This window comes from Zonotrichia albicollis, chromosome 6, assembly GCF_047830755.1.
Source record: "Zonotrichia albicollis isolate bZonAlb1 chromosome 6, bZonAlb1.hap1, whole genome shotgun sequence".
Classification (NCBI taxonomy): Eukaryota; Metazoa; Chordata; class Aves; order Passeriformes; family Passerellidae; genus Zonotrichia; species Zonotrichia albicollis.
This window is the reverse complement of record NC_133824.1, coordinates 59,132,048-59,149,587: the sequence shown is the minus strand read 5'-3', so window position 1 is coordinate 59,149,587 and position 17,540 is coordinate 59,132,048.

The window sequence follows — 17,540 nt, the reverse complement described above, 5'->3', positions numbered from 1 at the left end:
GATGGTGGAAGGTGTCCCTGCCCATGGCAGGGGCTTGAAACTAGATGGGCTTTAAGGTCCCTTCCAACCCCAACCATTCTGTGATTCTGTGATTCTCTTGCTGAGTTTGTTTTCACACCAGAACCAGGAAGGATCACAGCCAAGTTACCAGAGGTCTCATCCTACCACGAGAATGAATTTTCTTTCACAACTCTTACCTTGCCTTTTTCTCTCAGATGTTTTCTCCCTTGTGCTCTTGGCTCAGCCAATCCACAAGACCAATGCCACATTTTTCTTCAGGTCACCAAAATTTAATCTGGGGCTCAGAGAGACCATTAACACCAGTATGTGGGGACACCTGGGCCTTTGATTTATCCCAGTGTGGAGGGAAAGGCCTCATGTGCTGCCAGGTTCCAGGGTCTCCCCATCAGATCTATTATTAAAGATACTCCTGCCACTGAGCTCATTAAAAAATACTTTCCTCAGTTCCTTCTGGCCTGGCCCTGCCTCTTTCAAAATTGAACCTTTTAATTTGAATGAATCTTTAATTTGATTTTTGTGCTCTCCCTGTAAAGAGCTATTCCCCAGGATCCTCAGGATGAGGAGTAATTTGATAAGGTTTAAAGAGGAAGTGAAGCCATGGAATTGATCTAATTTTGTTGATGTAGCTGCAGGATTTTTTTGCCTGCTTGTAGTGGGGTAATCATAAAAGAGAGAGGGAATGGGAAGTCCTGGGGTTTCTAGGGCTGAGCTGCTCATCTCCAATGAATTTAGCACAGAGAGCAGGGAAGGGTTGACTCCTGGGTTGGTTTCCTGGTTTTCTCAGGGGGTTGCTTCATTTTCAGCTGTGCATTTTTTTGTGCTCAAGCTCTCCATGCAACAGGATACCAGGAGGAAAGGGGAGCAGGGAGAGGATATTTAGCAACAAAAAGGAATCCATGGGGACTTTTTGGAGGGGGATAAATGGCTACTTTTAGGGCCTGATCCTATTTCTGGGAAGTAAATGGCCAAAGCTTGAGCTTTTTGCCTCTGGATGAGCAAATTGAGCTGGGAAGCAGAGCCAGGCTGGAGTGTGGCTCTGGGTTTGTGGGGTTTTGGTTTTGACCCCAGGTTTGATTTCCAGCTGGTGAGCACTGGATAAATGCACACAGCTGCAAACCTGATCCGGGGCGAACAGCTCTGATCCAGGGAAAGCATCACATGTGCCGTGGTGTGGGGTGATAGGGACGAAATCCCCTTCCTGCCCAGACCTCAGGGCCTTCCTGCAAAGCCTTTCTTGTCTGACAGCAGAGATGGAGGAGGTGCCTGTGGCTGATAAACGGGAAATCCTGCGGGTTCCCTCCTTCCCCTCCTGGATGTCTCCTTAACCACAACACCGTGTTTGTCAAACCAGCACACACAGAAAAGCACCTTCCCTGCTTCCCATCACCTCTGGGCAAACCCTGCCCTGCACATGGAGGCTCTGAGTGCAGTCCTGATTTACACCCTAGAGGTGAGGGCTGGGCCCTAAGTGCTTTCACATCAAAATGACAAAAATCAGTTCAGCTCCAGCCATCCCCAGATGAGCTGGTGCCTCTGCAGCATCCCTGGCCTCTCCAGGTCCCAAATTGCTAAAAGCTTTCCTTAAACCGCACCCCCCAACAAGGTTGCTTTTCCCCAGAGGCCCTGCTCAGTGTGTGTGTGTCCCTGTGAGCAGCTCCTTCCCCACCACCATTGCTCCATCTGTGTGTGTGTGCCTGTGAGCAGCTCCTGGGCCACCATTTCTCCATCCCCTGAGGCCAGACCCTGCTCAGGGTGTGTGTGAGCAGCTCCTGCCCCACCACCATTGCTCCATCCCCTGAGGAGTATGTTTGTCCCTGTGAGCAGCTCCTGGGCCAGCCTTTAATGCCCCACCACCATTGCTCCATCCCCTGAGACCAGGCCCTGCTCAGTGTATGTGTGAGCAGCTCCTGGGCCACCATTCTTCCATCCCCCTGAGGCCAGGCCTTGCTCAGTGTGTGTGTCCCTGTGAGCAGCTCCTGCCCCACCACCATTGCTCCATCCCCTGAGAGCAGGCCCTGCTCAGTGTATGTGTGTCCCTGTGAGCAGCTCCTGCCCCACCACCATTGCTCCATCCCCTGAGAGCAGGCCCTGCTCAATGTGTGTGTCCCTGTGAGCAGCTCCTGCCCCACCACCATTGCTCCATCCCCTGAGAGCAGGCCCTGCTCCCTCCCTGCCAGGTGCTGCGCTTGGGTTTGGGGCTGCAGATGCTCCTCTGGGAGCAGATCCTCCTCCAACCCAGCCGCTCCTGGGCTATGTGTCCCCAGCTGGGACCAGGCATGGCTGCAGCTTGCTGTGACACCCTGGGCCACTCTGGGGGCCTCTGGTTTGTGGTAGAGCTGCTGTCACCTGGTCCATGGCACCTCTTCTTTCTCTTGCTGCTGCTGCTGCAAGGTCTGCCCCACAGAGGGCCTCCTGTGGGTGATGGCCTTGCTGGGCTCTGGGCATCACTTTTCTCCCTGTTCAGGTGCTGAACCATCTTGAAAATTCTCTTTAACTGGCACCACAGCGTGCTGAGGGCAGGAAAAACACCACAACCAGCCTCAAATTGGTGAGCTGGGCAAGGGGATGGGCTTGCAGTGACCATACCCCATAGCAATGCCCCCAGAACCAGCCCTTGGCTCCAGAGAAGCTCCCAGACACTCCTCATGCTCATCAAGGAGAGCTGTGACCAGGCTGAAGGGTTTTGCCTTCACTTTCCACAGACAATTCCAGCTGCCTAGGCTCCCCTGCTTGCCAGGACCAGCAGCACTGGCACCCCACATGGATCCTGGCACTTCTGCAGCCTTAAACCAACCCTAAACCCCAGCCCTGGATTCCTACATGAATCCTGTGTAAACCCTCCTCTGCTGAAGAGCTCATTTCCCATCCAGGGTGAAGTGGATGGAACAGTGGAAAAAAAAAATGCAGCTTTTGTGCTGCTGGATCCAAGTCCCCATCTGTGTTTAAGAGCTTGGCTACTAAAATCAGGGATGGGGAAACCTGGTTAACCCATGCCTGGCAGCCAAAATCTGCATGAGGATGTGCCTGTCCTGGCTCTGGGGCTGGGAACACAGAGATGCTCCAGACTTCTTTATTTTTAAGTGCCATCAGTACAGATAAAATCAGACTTTGCTGCTGATTTAGATGAAATTTGACCAGCAACACCATTCCCAGCCTAATTTTATACCTTTTTGACTCTCCCCTCTATTCCTGCCCTTAAAATGTTTTATGGATTATGCAGTTCCTGCCAAAGGACTGAGTTTGAAACCTTACTGTATTTTGGCCTGTAAAGATGTTGAATGAACAGTTTAAAACTCTGAGTCATTAAAACTGTCTGGGAGAACCTAATGAATGTTATTTACTGGGCTTCCCAGCTCAGCAAAAATCCAGCTCTTTCTTCTCTTGCTTTCTATACTTTACTTTTAAAAACAGCAGCCAAAGTTGTCTGGAAACCATTCCTTGCTAGAGACAAACTGGATCAGTAAGTGGAAATGTCAGTTTTTTAAGAATCTTCACCACTGCTTTGAAGTAACTTGATTTTTTTTTTTTGTTTTGATTGTTCTAAATCAAAAGCTTTATCTTCTAGGCTATCTCAAAAAAAAAAAAGAGAAAAAAAGGAAATTTAGGGGCTGCAGTTACCTTTTAAAAGGAGAAAAAAGCAAAAAAAAAAAAAGCTGCCAAATCCTGATCTTTTGATGACAGTCTCTTCAGAAGGCTGCCTAGGTGGGCTGGGCAGCACTGCTGAGCTGAGCTCAGTTACTCTCCCTTCCTGTGATCCTGGAGAGGTCAGAATAGGACCCCCCATCCTCTTTAATTTCTGTTTGTGTTGCTGAGCTTCGCCTTGGAAATGGAAATCTGACTTGAAAAGAAACTACTTGCGATTAGAGGCTGTGAAAAAAAAAATAATCTAATGAGCTGCTGCTTTTAATTCCACATCTGAAAGGCAATCTATTACTGTCTTTTATCACTCCTGTCTCCTATTAGGGAAGCAGTCTCATGCTGGGGCTCTTTCAACACCCAGGCAGTTAATATACATTATAATTATTGCCTAATGTATGAATAGCCTGGTGTGCTCAAGTTGCCTGTTCATTTTTACTCAGCTCCTGGAAAAGCCCATGCAGTACCTAAGCAGGGCTGGAGAAGGGATCTCATGAGATTGATCAGGGTTTGATTTTTAAATTATTTATTTTTTCATCATGCTGTTGCCCCAGGGGCTCTGTTTGAGAACAAATGCAGAGTACTCATGTAGGAACAGACAATTCCTGTCCCAGAGGGGTTACAGAGTGATGGGTAGAGGAGGAAAAGGAAGGGGAGAAATCCCAAGAGACCAACAGGGGAATGGTCTGCCGGCAGTGAGCTCAGGAGGTCTGAGCTAAGGGTGGATTTCCCACTGCTGCTAAAAATCATAAAGAAAAAAAAATTGATGAAATTTTAAAAAGTAAGTAATTCCCAATGCTTCACTTACAATAATTTTTTGTCCCTGATTTGCAAGTCTGAAATTTCAGATTATTTAGCCAGTGTTAAAGCGAAAAGCAGAAGAAAAAAGGCCAGTATTTTTGAGGCAACATGCAACAGCAGATCCCCCCTGCCCACAGTCCCAGAGGGGCCTGAGTGTGCCCTGGGTCCCCAGCTGGGGATGCTGCTCAGTGCCCTGGCCCAGCAGTGAGGTGAGCACTGAGCCCCAACCCCTGGGTGACCCAGCACGGGGGGGTTCAGACAGGCCAGAAGCTCACAGCAGGTTGTGAAAATCCTTTATTCCTCACCACATGTCGGGGACAGCTCCATGCAGTGATGGATTTTTGGTGCACTGGGCAGCCTGGCACAGCTTTATGCACTCAACCCTCCTTTGATCCTTCTCCTAAATCTGACCTCTCTGAGTGTCTGCAAACTCCTGTTCTCCCTCTTCCCCATGGCAGATTCTCAAAGGTCCATCCACTCCCAAGGATGGTGTGAACCATCACTGAGGAACTGAGCTTTGGGTGGTTCCTCACAGCCCATGGTCCTGCCAGGAGCCCACATTGATCACCACACCAGGGAGGGCTGGAGCAGCCTGAACCCCCAGGACAACTTATCCACCCTTCCCTAAAACTCTGGGAGTGCAGTTAATTATTTACAAGCCTTAACACTTAGGGCCACGTGGAGCCAAGGATAGAAGGGCATTAAAATGCCACTTGATGCTCACCAGGCCTGACTAATAAAATAATGTCCAACAAGGACATCAATTAGCTGCCAATTCGCCGACACTCAGAGAGGCTAATGACAGCTGGAATTTGAAACCCGAGCCGTCCCTGCAGCCTGCACGGGGGTGCCAGGGATAAAAGGTTAGTCATGTGTACCAAATGCAGCGTGAGCTCCTCCATTATTTATGTGTGTCAAACACACAAGGAGCGTTTCAATGCCGGCAGTCACTCTATGGTAATTTGTATGATATAAACAGATATAATCTGGTCATTAATACACATAATTCTGGGCGAGCTGACAGTAATGAATCTGGAGTGGGTTATTCCATTGATTTGTTTCCTTGCTAGATGACAGTCTGGGGTAAAAAGGGTTGGTGCACCAGGGCCAGCAGCATTAGGAGTGTGGTGGCTTCATGATGGATCCTTCATGGTGGATTCTTTAGGGTGGACTGAAGGCTGGAGAGGGGCTGGGAACACAAACCCTGTGAGGAACCCCTGGGGGAGCTGGGGGTGCTCAGCCTGCTCTTTTTCAGGAGAAAAAGAGACTCAGGGGTGCCCCAATCACTCTCACAGCTCCTGAAAGGGGCCTGTGCTCAGCTGGGGCTGGGCTCTTTCTCCAGCAGCACTGACACAGCCAGAGCACACAGCCTCGAGCTGCACCAAGGGAAATACAGGCTGGATAGCAGGAAAAGTGTTTTACAGAAAGGGTGATAAAGTTCTGGAATGGCTGCCCAGGGAGGTGGTGCAGTCCCCATCCCTGGATGTGTTTAACAAAGCCTGGAAGCCTGGATGTGGCACTGGGTGCCAGGGCTGAGTTGAGCTGTTGGGGCTGGGATGGACTCGATAATCTTGAAGGTCTCTTCCAACCTAGTCATTCTGTGATTCTGTGAATTCTGTGACTCAAGCTTTGCCCTTCACTTTTTGTCCTATTTTTTTTTTTCCCAGGCCCTGGCTATGCACTGCAGGGATTTACACTCCTCTTTCCCCATCCCCTGAGTTTGCTGGCTCACATTGCATCAATCTCTGCTTGGCACTGCATTCCCCATGTCCCTGGCTCTGGTGAGCTGGGCTGGACTCCTCAGCTTCCCTGCTCCTTCCCACCTCTTGGAAGAATGCTTTCATTAATAGTCAATAAATGAGGCTTTTTTGTAGTGGTGTAACAGGCATTTTCTGGGAAAGTGGAGGTGGGTGTGTGTGGACATTGCTTAGGAACTTGTCTCACCACAAATACAGCAGATCTGTGCCTCTCTCTGTAGATTTCCTTATTTCTTTAAGTCACTGGAAGGTGAAGATACCAACTGGTGATGCCTCTGCACACGTGCCATGAGTGGGGCAGCTCAGCTACTGACAGCTGAGCCAGCAGTGCCCCTTGGATGTGTTCAGATGAGCTGATTTCCATGCAGCTGCTGTGGAAATGGGAACAGCTTTGTGGGTCAATAGCAGGATGGCCACTATCCTCCACAGAGGTGACATAAGACATAGTCCCTGCTGTGAAATAAGGATCTGCCATTCCCACTTGGCAAGGTGGCTCCAGGCAGGGAGACGGGGAGCAGAGTGGTGCCTTGTCCTGGCAGTGAGCCTGGCCATGAGCTCACTGAGCTGCCCTGGGCTCACCCGTGCTCTGGGTCTGTCTCCATCAGTGAAAGGTTTCATGACTAACTCTGCCTTTCTGGTAACTCTGAGGATGTTTTGGGAGCTCCCTGAAGGGCTGCAGCTCTGCTAAAGAGCAGGGAAGGGGCTGAGCAGGATTTGTGTGGAGTTTCTAAACTGGATTGGCAATAAACAATCTGTTAACAAACCCAGATGAGGTGGGTTTGGGAGTGTCCTGCTGGAAAGGCAAAGTTTTGATCCCACAGTGAGTCTCAAGCCCAGGAGCTGTAGGGGAGTGTCTGCAAGATCCTGTCCCACCCAGTGCCCGGGTCCTTCTTGCTGCTCCAAGGGCAGTATCCAGCAACAACAGCACAGGCTCCTCCTGAGATTTAATCTCTGGGATCCAGGAGGCCAATCCTGCTGCTCTTTAGGAGGACAGGAAAGATCTGTTTGCCAATGGCACATCTGGCTCATAACTACCAGTGGAGATGGGGGAGAGATTTACTGGAAGGTCACTCCCAGTGTTTTTGGTGTTGCACCCATGTTGTTGTTACCCAGTGTTACCTCACACACTTTCTGGCCTCTCCTCTGCATGGGAATTCCCAGAGCTCCTTCTGTTAGCAAAGCATCAACAGGAAATTGGGAGGCAAAAGCCCAGCACAGTTCTGCCTTGCTGCAGGTTGGACAAACCCCTTTATTTAAAATTATCTGATCTCTGCCTCATGATCACCCTACTGCCCACTGGGGACAAAGCTCTGTCATCAGCCCCAGGTGATGTCACTTCACCCTCTGGGTGTTTTCAAAGGACAAACACAAAAACTGGTGCTTTTCTGCAGGGCTATTGCCCCAACAAGGAAAACAAGAAATTTCCCTGTACTTTAAAAAAAATTGCTGCAATTGCCCCAATTCTCTTGGCTGTCTCCTCCCCTTTTGTTTCCCATGTGGATGATCTATAGATCCTACCTTTGGATTTGTACTCACTGCCTTCAGCATCTCTGTTCCCCATTTGTTTATGAAGGATATCTCCATTCTCCTCTTGATGAAGAGATATTGTTTTAACCACTAGAACAGTCCCTCACTTGTCAGATTGTGGCTTTTTGACAGTATGGAGAAATATTCTTCAATATTCTCTATTATCATTCTTGGGATTTTTTTTTTTGGTGTTGTTTTGGGGTGGTTTTTTTTCTGTTTAAATTCTTATTCTGAACTCAGTTTGCCCATGATTGTTTTCAGGTTGGTAACAGCAGCCTGAGACAGCAGCAAGGCAACGTCTGACTGGGTTTGATTTTATTCCATCTGCACATAACAAACGTTTTCGAGTGGCAATCACTTCCCACCTAAGCTACTGTGTGTTTTCAGTGCTGTGATCAAATTCTCTGTATCTGCCAAGAAAAAAAAGGTCTGATCCACAGTTCTCCCTGTTGGATGTGTGAGTTCTTTTGAGATAGCAAATAATCACCATCATCCCTCACAAGCACGGCGCCTGTCTCGGTGCTGGAGGCAGCTTTCCTGCAGATTTGCTCCATTTGAAGTTTCCCTGTGACAATCTGGCCCTTTTCCCCTCCTTGCCTTTGGCAGCTGCTTGGGGGGATGTTCAGATGGTTCACAGGTTTGATTTTGTGCTCCACTGCAGACACTGGCTGGTCTATTTTGTACTTTCTATTTTAGATGATTGAGCCATCAATTTTCAGATTCATTTACTACTGAGTCCAATGACCTGGATGCTCATGATCCCATTTCTAACCCGTCCCTATCTTATCCTCACTTCAGCCTCCCTAAAAGCCATGGTTTTAACACTCCAATGAGCTTCCCACCAGGTTTCCATCTTTCCAGCTAGGCCAAATTTTTGCTGTACAATAGAGACTCCTGTTTATTAGCCAGGACTTACCTTTGGTGAATAGGTGATGAAAGCGTTTTTCTCCACTTCCTTCTTTGCTTTGATTAATTTTGTTCTCAGCACCTTCATTATGTGTTAAATGAGTTTCCATTTGTTCCCTCTTTGCACCTTTCCCTTTTGTTGTTAGTTTAACACCTCCCTGCCCAAGGCAGCCAGTCTTTGGCTCAGAAAATTGGTTTCTAATTCGGGAAGGAAGCAACCAAAATCCTCCAAATCCTCTCATGGAGGGTTGAGGTAAATGGTCTGTAAACAACACTCATCTTGCCATTTCCATGCTCAGTTTTCCCATCAAAAACCTTCTGTTTTTCTTCATCTACAGGAGAGATCTCTGAGAGCTCCTTTAGAAACCTTTTAATGTCATTTCAAGTGATGCAGCCTAGAAAACATGAGGGAGGCTGAGATTTAGGGATGCTGGTGCCAGTATTGAGCTGCAGCTGAGCTCCTGCCTCCCTGTCCCAGTGTCCTACCTGCTGGAGCCAGCACAAGGGAGCTGTGCCTTTCTTTTGGAATGGATCCAACCTCTTGGAAAGATGGTCGTGCTTGTTAAATTAGCAGAAAACTAACCTGGCTGGAAATGGACTGAGTTTCTCATTGTGTTTTTGACTCTGCAGCATTTCTTCAGGACAGAAATGATACACGGACTGATCCCCACGGATCATCCCATTGATTTTGGCTGCCATTGGGAAAGATGCTTCCTCTTCCTCCCAGACTTTAAGCATCTGTGCATGTCCTGCTCATCAGCAAACATTCCAGCAGATGCCAAGTATCCCTCGGACTCTCACCACGCTGAGAGCCACACACAAGCTCAGGTGCTCCACTGAGCCAGGGCCTCTCTAAACAAGAAGAGACCATTAGTTTTGGCTCATTAGCTTGACTGAGCTGACTATTAAATCCCACTCCTCCTGCCACTTTCTGTAAAATAAACTTAGAAATGAGCCATCTTTGCAGCTGTGAGAGTAATAAATCCAATTAATTTCCATGTCTTTAGTGTTAATATATGCATTAGACGTGTCAGCACTGCCTTTTTGTTTCCTTTGTGGAAAAGGTTGTCTCAGAGATTCCCTTCTAATTAGGATGGGACTTTAATCCTTTGTGGATATATTCCTCCAGGAAGCCACTTGCTGAGATGCAGAATCTTCAGTCCCAGGGAATTGTGTTACTGTTTGTTTGGGAGCTTTTTGTTTCTTTTTTTTTTTTTTAGTTGATTTTTGTGCATATGACAACTACCATCACAACAAATTCATACTTCCCCTGCTTATGTAAGAGTTAAGGAAAAAAACCCTCCACTTTGTCCTGTGAAGATGTCACCAAACAAAGCAGAAAGGCAGGCACAGATGCAGCTCTCTTTGAAATCTGCATAGTAATGAGTGTTTACCCTCCTTTCTCCATGGCTGCTGACTCCAACACCGAGGGTACAGTAAACAGCTGTGTGGCATTCATGGTCAGAGCCATCAGCAGGATGAAGCAGTGGCACAGAGCAAGGCTCATGCCAGTCTTTCAGGGCAAGCTGAGAGGAAAAGCACAGAGATCACAAAGTCTGTCAGAAGTGCTGCTGGTAGAGCTCCTGGTTACAGGGAGATCAGAGCCCCAGCACAGATGGAAGGGCAAAGTGCACGGGCTCCAGAGAATCCTTTGAAAGTTTATCAGCCCTTCTGCTCCAAAAGATGCCTGTAGGTGCCTCATGGCTGTGTGTCACTGAGTGCAGCCCACTCAGAACAGGAGCTGCTGGTGCAGGTCTCAGGGCACCCTGGGCTCTGTAGATAGAAGAAGGAGCTGGAACTTGGATCCTGTGCAGAGGTCACTTTTTATTGTGTCACAACCAAGAGAAAATTGGCCTAGAAACCAAATTTACATGAACAAACTCTGCTACCAACCTGCTCCTGCTGCCCCATGACTTTCCTCTCCCCCCCTACAAATATTGCAAACTCCCAGCCTTGTTCTCTGAGATTTCCCAGAGCACTGTGAATGCTTTCCTTCCTGCCTCTCTCTCCTGTTACATCCAGGAATGGCCATTTCTCCTCCCAGAGGTTATCTAGGTTTGGAGCCTCCTCCCCATGGACACAATCATAAGGTCTGTGATGAGGAACAGCAGGGCTTTGTTCACCCTCAGTGCACAGGGGCTGTAAATCCTTGGAGGGTGACCAGGGAAACCAAGAGCTGGCTGCCCAATAAATCTGCCAGGATGGCTGCTGCAGTGCTCCCTGAGAGCTGCAGGTTCCCAGTGCTGCTGTGGGATAGAAAATAAGCCAGTGTGTGCACTAAGGAAAAACAGGAAAGATGGTTTTGGTCACTTTAGTTAAAAGGTTGCCTGAATAAGCTTCTGGGAAGGCAGGAGAGGGTAACAGCCTTTGGAGCTTTCCCCTCCTTCTTGGTTAATCCAGCCTGGGTCACCAGGGCTTTGTGCACTAAGCTGGAAGTGCTGGCAATACCCCTGCTGTGGTAAACCCAGGGTTACACCCACACTGGGGCTTGGGACACTCCCTTGGACATGGCCTGGGGGCTGGGGACAGCTGGGGAGTGTGACAGTGTTCACAGGGGTCTGAGGATGAGGGAAGAGACAAGGATCTGCCTCCATGTTTCAGAAGGCTTGATTTATTATTTTATTATATATATTCTATTAAAACTATACTAAAAGAATAGAAGAAGAGATTTCATCAGAAGGCAGGCTAAGAATAGGGAAAAAAAAGAATGAAACACAAAGTCTTGTATTTAAAACAGAGTCCGAGCCAGCTGATTGTGATTGGCCATGAATTAGAAACAACTACATGAGACCAATCACAGATCCACATGTTGCATTTTACAACAGCAAATAATCATTGTTTACGTTTTGTTCTTGAAGCTTTTCAGCTTCTCAAGAGGAAAAATTGTAAAGAAAGGATTTTTCAGAAAATATCATAGCTACAGGGAAGGATCTGAGGGATCAGCACAGTCCAGCCAGCACCCTGCAGCCTGAATGTTGCTCTTGGGCTGGGTCCAACCTCTCCTCACCTTTTCCTAGAATATCCTAACTTGAAAGGGACTCACAAGCACCATGGAGTCCTGGCCTTGCACAGGACACCCCCAGGAATCCCCACCCTCTGCCTGAGAGTGTTGCCCAAACACTTCTTGAACTCTGGCAGGCTTGCTGCTGTGACCACTTTCCTGGGGAGCCTGTTCCTTTTATCTTGCTCCAGCTTCAGGGAGGCTGAGAGAGGACAGGGAATGGCCTGGAGGGCACAGAGTGACACCCAGGAGCCAAACCCTTGTTATTGTACCAACACTTGGCACCCAGTCCTTGCCAGCACTGCAGCACTCTGTGGTTGGTGCCACCATGCAAGGTGAAGGTGTGTTCCTCATCTCAGCAGTGCCTGGTGTCTCTTGCAGTGCAGTGAGGTTATTTTGAGAGCTCCTTGCTCCAGGATGTTGCCCATTTGCAAAGCTGGGAAAACTTCTGTGGGACCAGCAGGCCTCAGCATCACCACCTCAAAGGCAGAGAGGCAGAGTCTGAGAGCCCAGCCCAGCCTGACAGCTCTCACAGCTCTGCTGGGCTGCCAGGAGCTGCTGCTTGACTGATTTTAATTATTTATTACCTGCTCCTTCCCAGGAGTAATCCTTGTTCCACATCCAGGGGTGTGAAGGAGCCTGATTCTGTGTCAGTAGTGCCAGATGGTGGCTGCTCAGATTTGTGTGCAGATGCCAGCTCTGCTCTCATGTCTGGGCCTCAAATCAGGCAGGTCTCCCCATCCCTGTCCCACTGGGTCAGATGGGACATTCACTCTTCTGCAATGAAGGATTCCTGGTGTCTCCAGCCCACATGCTGTGGTGCAGAGCAGACACAGTGGGAAGCACATTCACAGAGCAAGCTTGAGGCAGGTGTTGCCCAAGGCAGTTGTCATTCCTGCCTCTCCTCATCATGGTCTCCTGGTCACTGTCTTTGCCAGACTCCCTGGGAAGGAGCAGAGCATGGATAGATGAGGAATATCATGGCTTTTGTGGCAAAGCCATGTCACAGAAAGCAGCAGCAAATGCCCTAAGGGACGTTCAAGGCAGAGTCATCTGTTATACTGGGGACACTCAGTGAGTCACATCGGAGACACTCAGTGAGTACCACCACCAGAAACCCCTTTAGAAAATCCTCCAAGACCATAAAAGGGCTTCCAGTAAGGGACAGATCCATGCAAATGAGTTCTAGGAAGGTGCTGTTTCTAGATTAGCCAGGGAGTGTGCTGCAGTGAGGATGTGGGATCATGATGGAATAAATACCCTGCTGTAAATTTCACAACACACCTGATTAGAGGAAATATTTCCTGGATGTCCAGCACGCTGAAAATAGAGAAAGCCTGCTTGCTAAGACTTCAAATTGTATTAGAAATTTTGCTTCTAGCCAATTTCATGACCAGCAAGGAAAGGCCTGCTGCTTCCCTAGGCCTCTTTTTGCTCCAAGTGACAGCTCCTCCTGGGCCTTATAGCCCTTGCATGCTCCTTCCTCTTCTCATCTTCTGGCAACCACTTCATCAGCAAATCCTTCAGTGATGCTCTTACTGGCAGGCCCAAGATGCAGCCATTGAAATTCTGCTTTTTGTTTTTAACCAGGTTCATTTTCTTCCCTCTCCAGACCATTGGTAATTCCCTTGGAGGGGCTCCTGCAACCTCAGACATCTGACTGCCACTTGCCCTGCTCACCCAGACAACTGGCAATCCATTTGTTTTCAGTCTCCCTGGAACAAGCCTGGCCTTTTATTTCCTAGCTCTCTCCTGGCCTGCCAGCAGCCCTGAAGCTCCCTTGTCAAAGGGAGAGAGGAGAAGAGTCATGCTCCACACACTGAGATGTGGCTGGCACTGCTGTGAGATGGGAAGCAGGCCTGGATTTGGCCATGTGGCCCAGATGTTTTGGGGTTGATTTATTTGTTTGCTGCCTTTCTTGATGCCTGCTGCTCTGGAGGATCTCAGCTTTTGTTAGAAGCAAATTGAAATGAATAATAAAAGAAAAAAAACAAAACAGGGAAGAAAAGAACAGAAAGCGTTGGAGGAAGCAGTGACATTTGGAAATGTACAGGAGGCAATGTGGTGATGTTTGCTTCAGTCTGCTGAAAGCTGGAGACAACAGCTTGGAGAAAGATGGAGGCTCTCCTCCTTGGCTGCCATCCCTTTCCTCTGCTGCATTCCCTGAGCTTGCTCCCTTTGCTCTTTCCCCCTGCAGCCACTAAGTGGGTGCTGGATGGCATTTGGATAATAACCAGACCTGAGGAATAATAACCAAAACCTTTCACTCAGTTCTGGGAGCTGTGCTGCAGAGGCCTGACATTTCTGGAGGAGCAGCCAAACTGGAGGAGCTTTGCAAGTCCTGCACACCCCTGGGCTGAGCATCCACCCACTGAACACTGAGGTGGTGCCTCAACTTTGCATCCCAGTGAGGGGGAGCTGGGGAAAGCATCATCAACTCCAGCCTTGCATAGAAACAGGGTTTAACAGCTCCCTGCCTGCACTTCAACCTCTATGATCCACACAAGCATCGATCAGAGTGAGGCACAAGCTGAAAAATTCAGGTCCCAGCCCAAAAATATGAATGTGCCAGCATTTGGGTGTGCAGTTCTGGAGCTGGAGTTTGACTCATTTGCAAATAGAGACCCTCTAAAACATGGATCAAAGTTCGAATTCCTGTCCATCCAAAATTAAAGACTGAAGAAATTTTGAGAACTCAATGTTTTGGTTCTGGGCCATCTAGGAGGGGTGAAGTATGTGCTTTAAGTGTTTTGTTGAATAGGAAGAGACTCCAGCAAGTGCTTAATGTTATTAAGTGCTTAACTGTTTCTGTTGAATCACCCCCTCCCCAGCTTTTAAAGTCAATTCTAAACCCTTAGGCTGCATCTGAAAGGATTTGGAAAAGAAGTGGCATCCAGACACTGCTGGGTGTTTGACCGCTGAGCTCAGCATTCCTGCTTTGAAGGCCGGTTCCTCTGAATCTGCTCTCACTGCTATTCCAAACCATCTCCACGGCTTGTCCCTGCCACCAGGTGACCAAGGAGAGAGAGCAGAGGGTTAAGGACATGTAGGACATTTAACACGGGCCCTGGCACAGCTCCTGGAGGAGTTTGGATGTTCTGCACTTTCCATCAGTGATCCCAAGGCAGGGACCAACACTAGGGTTGCTGCCTGAGGGGTTTGCTTGTCTCCAGGACCCTCTTCAATCCCAGCAGGGACTGTTAGAATTCACTTTTAACTTTCTCTGTAGCTCAGACCAAGAAAAAACTCACACAGGATTCCTTCATTAAACATCTACTTGCTGCGTGAGCCGTCTGTTTTTAAGGCATCTGCCTGAAGATAAAGGCTTAAATTTGTAAACCAAAATGTTTAAATAAATAAATAAAATTTTTAAAAACCCCAAAAAGAAAAAAAAAACAACCAAAACAACAACAAAAAAAAAAAAGAGAGAAAAGCCAAAAAACCTAAAAGCGAAACAACTCTGTAGTGTCACCTGGTCTAGTGGAAGGTGTCCCTGCCCATGGCTGAGGGTTTGGAACTGGATGATTTTAAAAGTTCCTTCCAACCCAAGCCATTCTGTGATTCTGTGATGCTGTTTTGCTGGCCCAGCTGAAGAGACCCTGCAGGCCTCCTGATGGCCTCTCTTGGTGCTTGTAACCAGCTTCCCCTTGTTGTGGGAGCCCCTGAAGTCAGGGTGGCTACAAGGAGTGGGTGACATGAGCTAAGCTGGCCTGCTGTGATCCCAGGAATGCAATTGATCCCTCACCGACAGCAGGGAACTGAGAGTGGCTGCAGGCAGTGGGCTTTGCAGCCAGCAGAGATGCTGCTGGAAACAAGGTGTCCCCAAAAATCTGCAGCAAGAGGGTGTGAACCTCATCCCCTGAAACAGCCTTTTGGTGGCAAAATAGCTGGAGATGTGCTTGAGAGGAATGAGGCTCCAGAAAATAAGTGGAAAATAAAGAACTTTTCCTGCTTTACAGGTAGAAGAGTATCTGAGACCAGGATGGAAATAGATGGAAAACTTATGCACAGATGAAAGGCTTGAAATGAAATCCATTATGCATGAGACGAACAGTTGGAATCTGAGAAGCACTGGGAGGTAATCATCTGAAAAGTGGGAACAGTTCTGGGCAACAATACCAGCCCATTGCAGGGGCATCCAAAAGGTTCCCAAAATCTGCCTTTGGGAGGAGCTGAAATTGCAAGGGTGAAGTGACCTTCTCTGGACAAACCAAACCTTCCTTCCCCCATTGCTCTCCCAGGTCTGGAGGGCTCCTGGCTGAGTCCAGGACACTGCTGTCCCATGACAAGCACTGCCATATAAGAGAGGCTTTGATTGGCAATTTTGAAATGGAATAACATATTCCAGGCTATTTTTCTATTTTTCTTTGTGAAGATACAGTCCTGTCTGCACATCTGATGGCAATGCAGCAAATGGTAATGTAAATATGCAGCATGCCCTGAATGAACAGTTCAGCTGTGAGAATCAGATCAAAGTTTTTGGGCCAATAATTTCTGGAAATTGAAATGCCATTCTTTCCTCTTGCAGGTTTGCAGGTGCCTGGGTTGATAGAAAATGCTTTCTTCCAGGACAAAAGCTTTCATTAGAGAAGATTAAAAAGTGTTATTCCCTCTTATGCCAAGATTGATAAGAGGGTCAATGCTAAAAAAAACCATAAACCAGCAGAAATTCATGTACCTCTGCAGGTCAGTTTGCACCTGATTTCAAACTCAACCTTTCACAGAACCATAGAATCATTTAGGCTGGAAAAGACTTTTAAGGAGTCAGGCAAACATGAGGATGAAATGACAAAACATACAGGGAAGAACTGCAGGAATAATTGTTCCCATGGCAGGGACCAGAGCTGCTCCCATCCTGCAAGGTGGGAAAAGAGTTGCACAGGTTTCTCAAAGGAGAATGGGGCTGACTTGTGGGTCATTCTGTAAAACCTGCAGCTCTTCAGCTCAGATTTTAAGGTAAGGCTCAGAGGCTGGCAGCAAGAGCCTCCAGAGCCCTTTCAGACCCTGCTGGTTTTGTGCCCTGGGCTCTGTGGCTGCACCCCTGACCTTCCCAGCTTTTTGGGACTCACTGATGCAAAGCCTGGGCCAGTGACACCTTCCTGCAAGAGCTCTGTGTTTGTTCTCCTCAGAGCAGTAGAAAAGGAACTTTTTCAGGCAAAATTATTTATGGTTTTGGGTTTTTTAGTGGTTCCTTGACCTGCTGTTGTTATACACTAAAGAGACTCACTCCTGTTATTTCCTCTGAGTATTTTGCCCAGCTCCAGGCTCCCATCACATGCCAGCTTCAGCTGAGGGGTCCCAAAACCATCCAAAGAGCACAACTGCAGCCACCTGTGCCTTCATCACAGGCAATTGGAATGCAAGTTGTACTTCAGGTTACATCCTTTTTTGCCTGGAAAAGTTCCTTCTGTTGGGAGTTTCTCCCAGGCTGTCTAAATCTCAAGCTGTAATTGAAGTCCCAGTGGCTGATTGCTCACAGTTTAATAGGTATTCTTTCACAAAGTCCAAGCTGCTGAGGGCTGTCCCCAGCCCAAAGTGCTCAATGAACACTGGCAGCATGGTGTAAGGCATTAAACTAAGCAGAAGTTCATGCATCCAAATTTAGGCACTTTAAAAACACATATGAAACCCAGTCCAGGACAAGAAAAGGAGTCAAAATACAAGAACACCAGACATGATATTGTAAGGATTGGAAGTAACTGGAGCAGAACTCAACTGACATCATCTGCTTGGTGATGAGAAAAAAAAAGTGGGAAAGGAAATGTCACTTGGAATAGTCCAGCTCTGACTTATCTGAAGTGTCCATGAGCCTGAGGAGGGAATGCAGCCCCATCAGTTAGCATCAGGGCATGATGAATTAGGTGATTTGCTGAAATGCTGGTGAAGTTTCT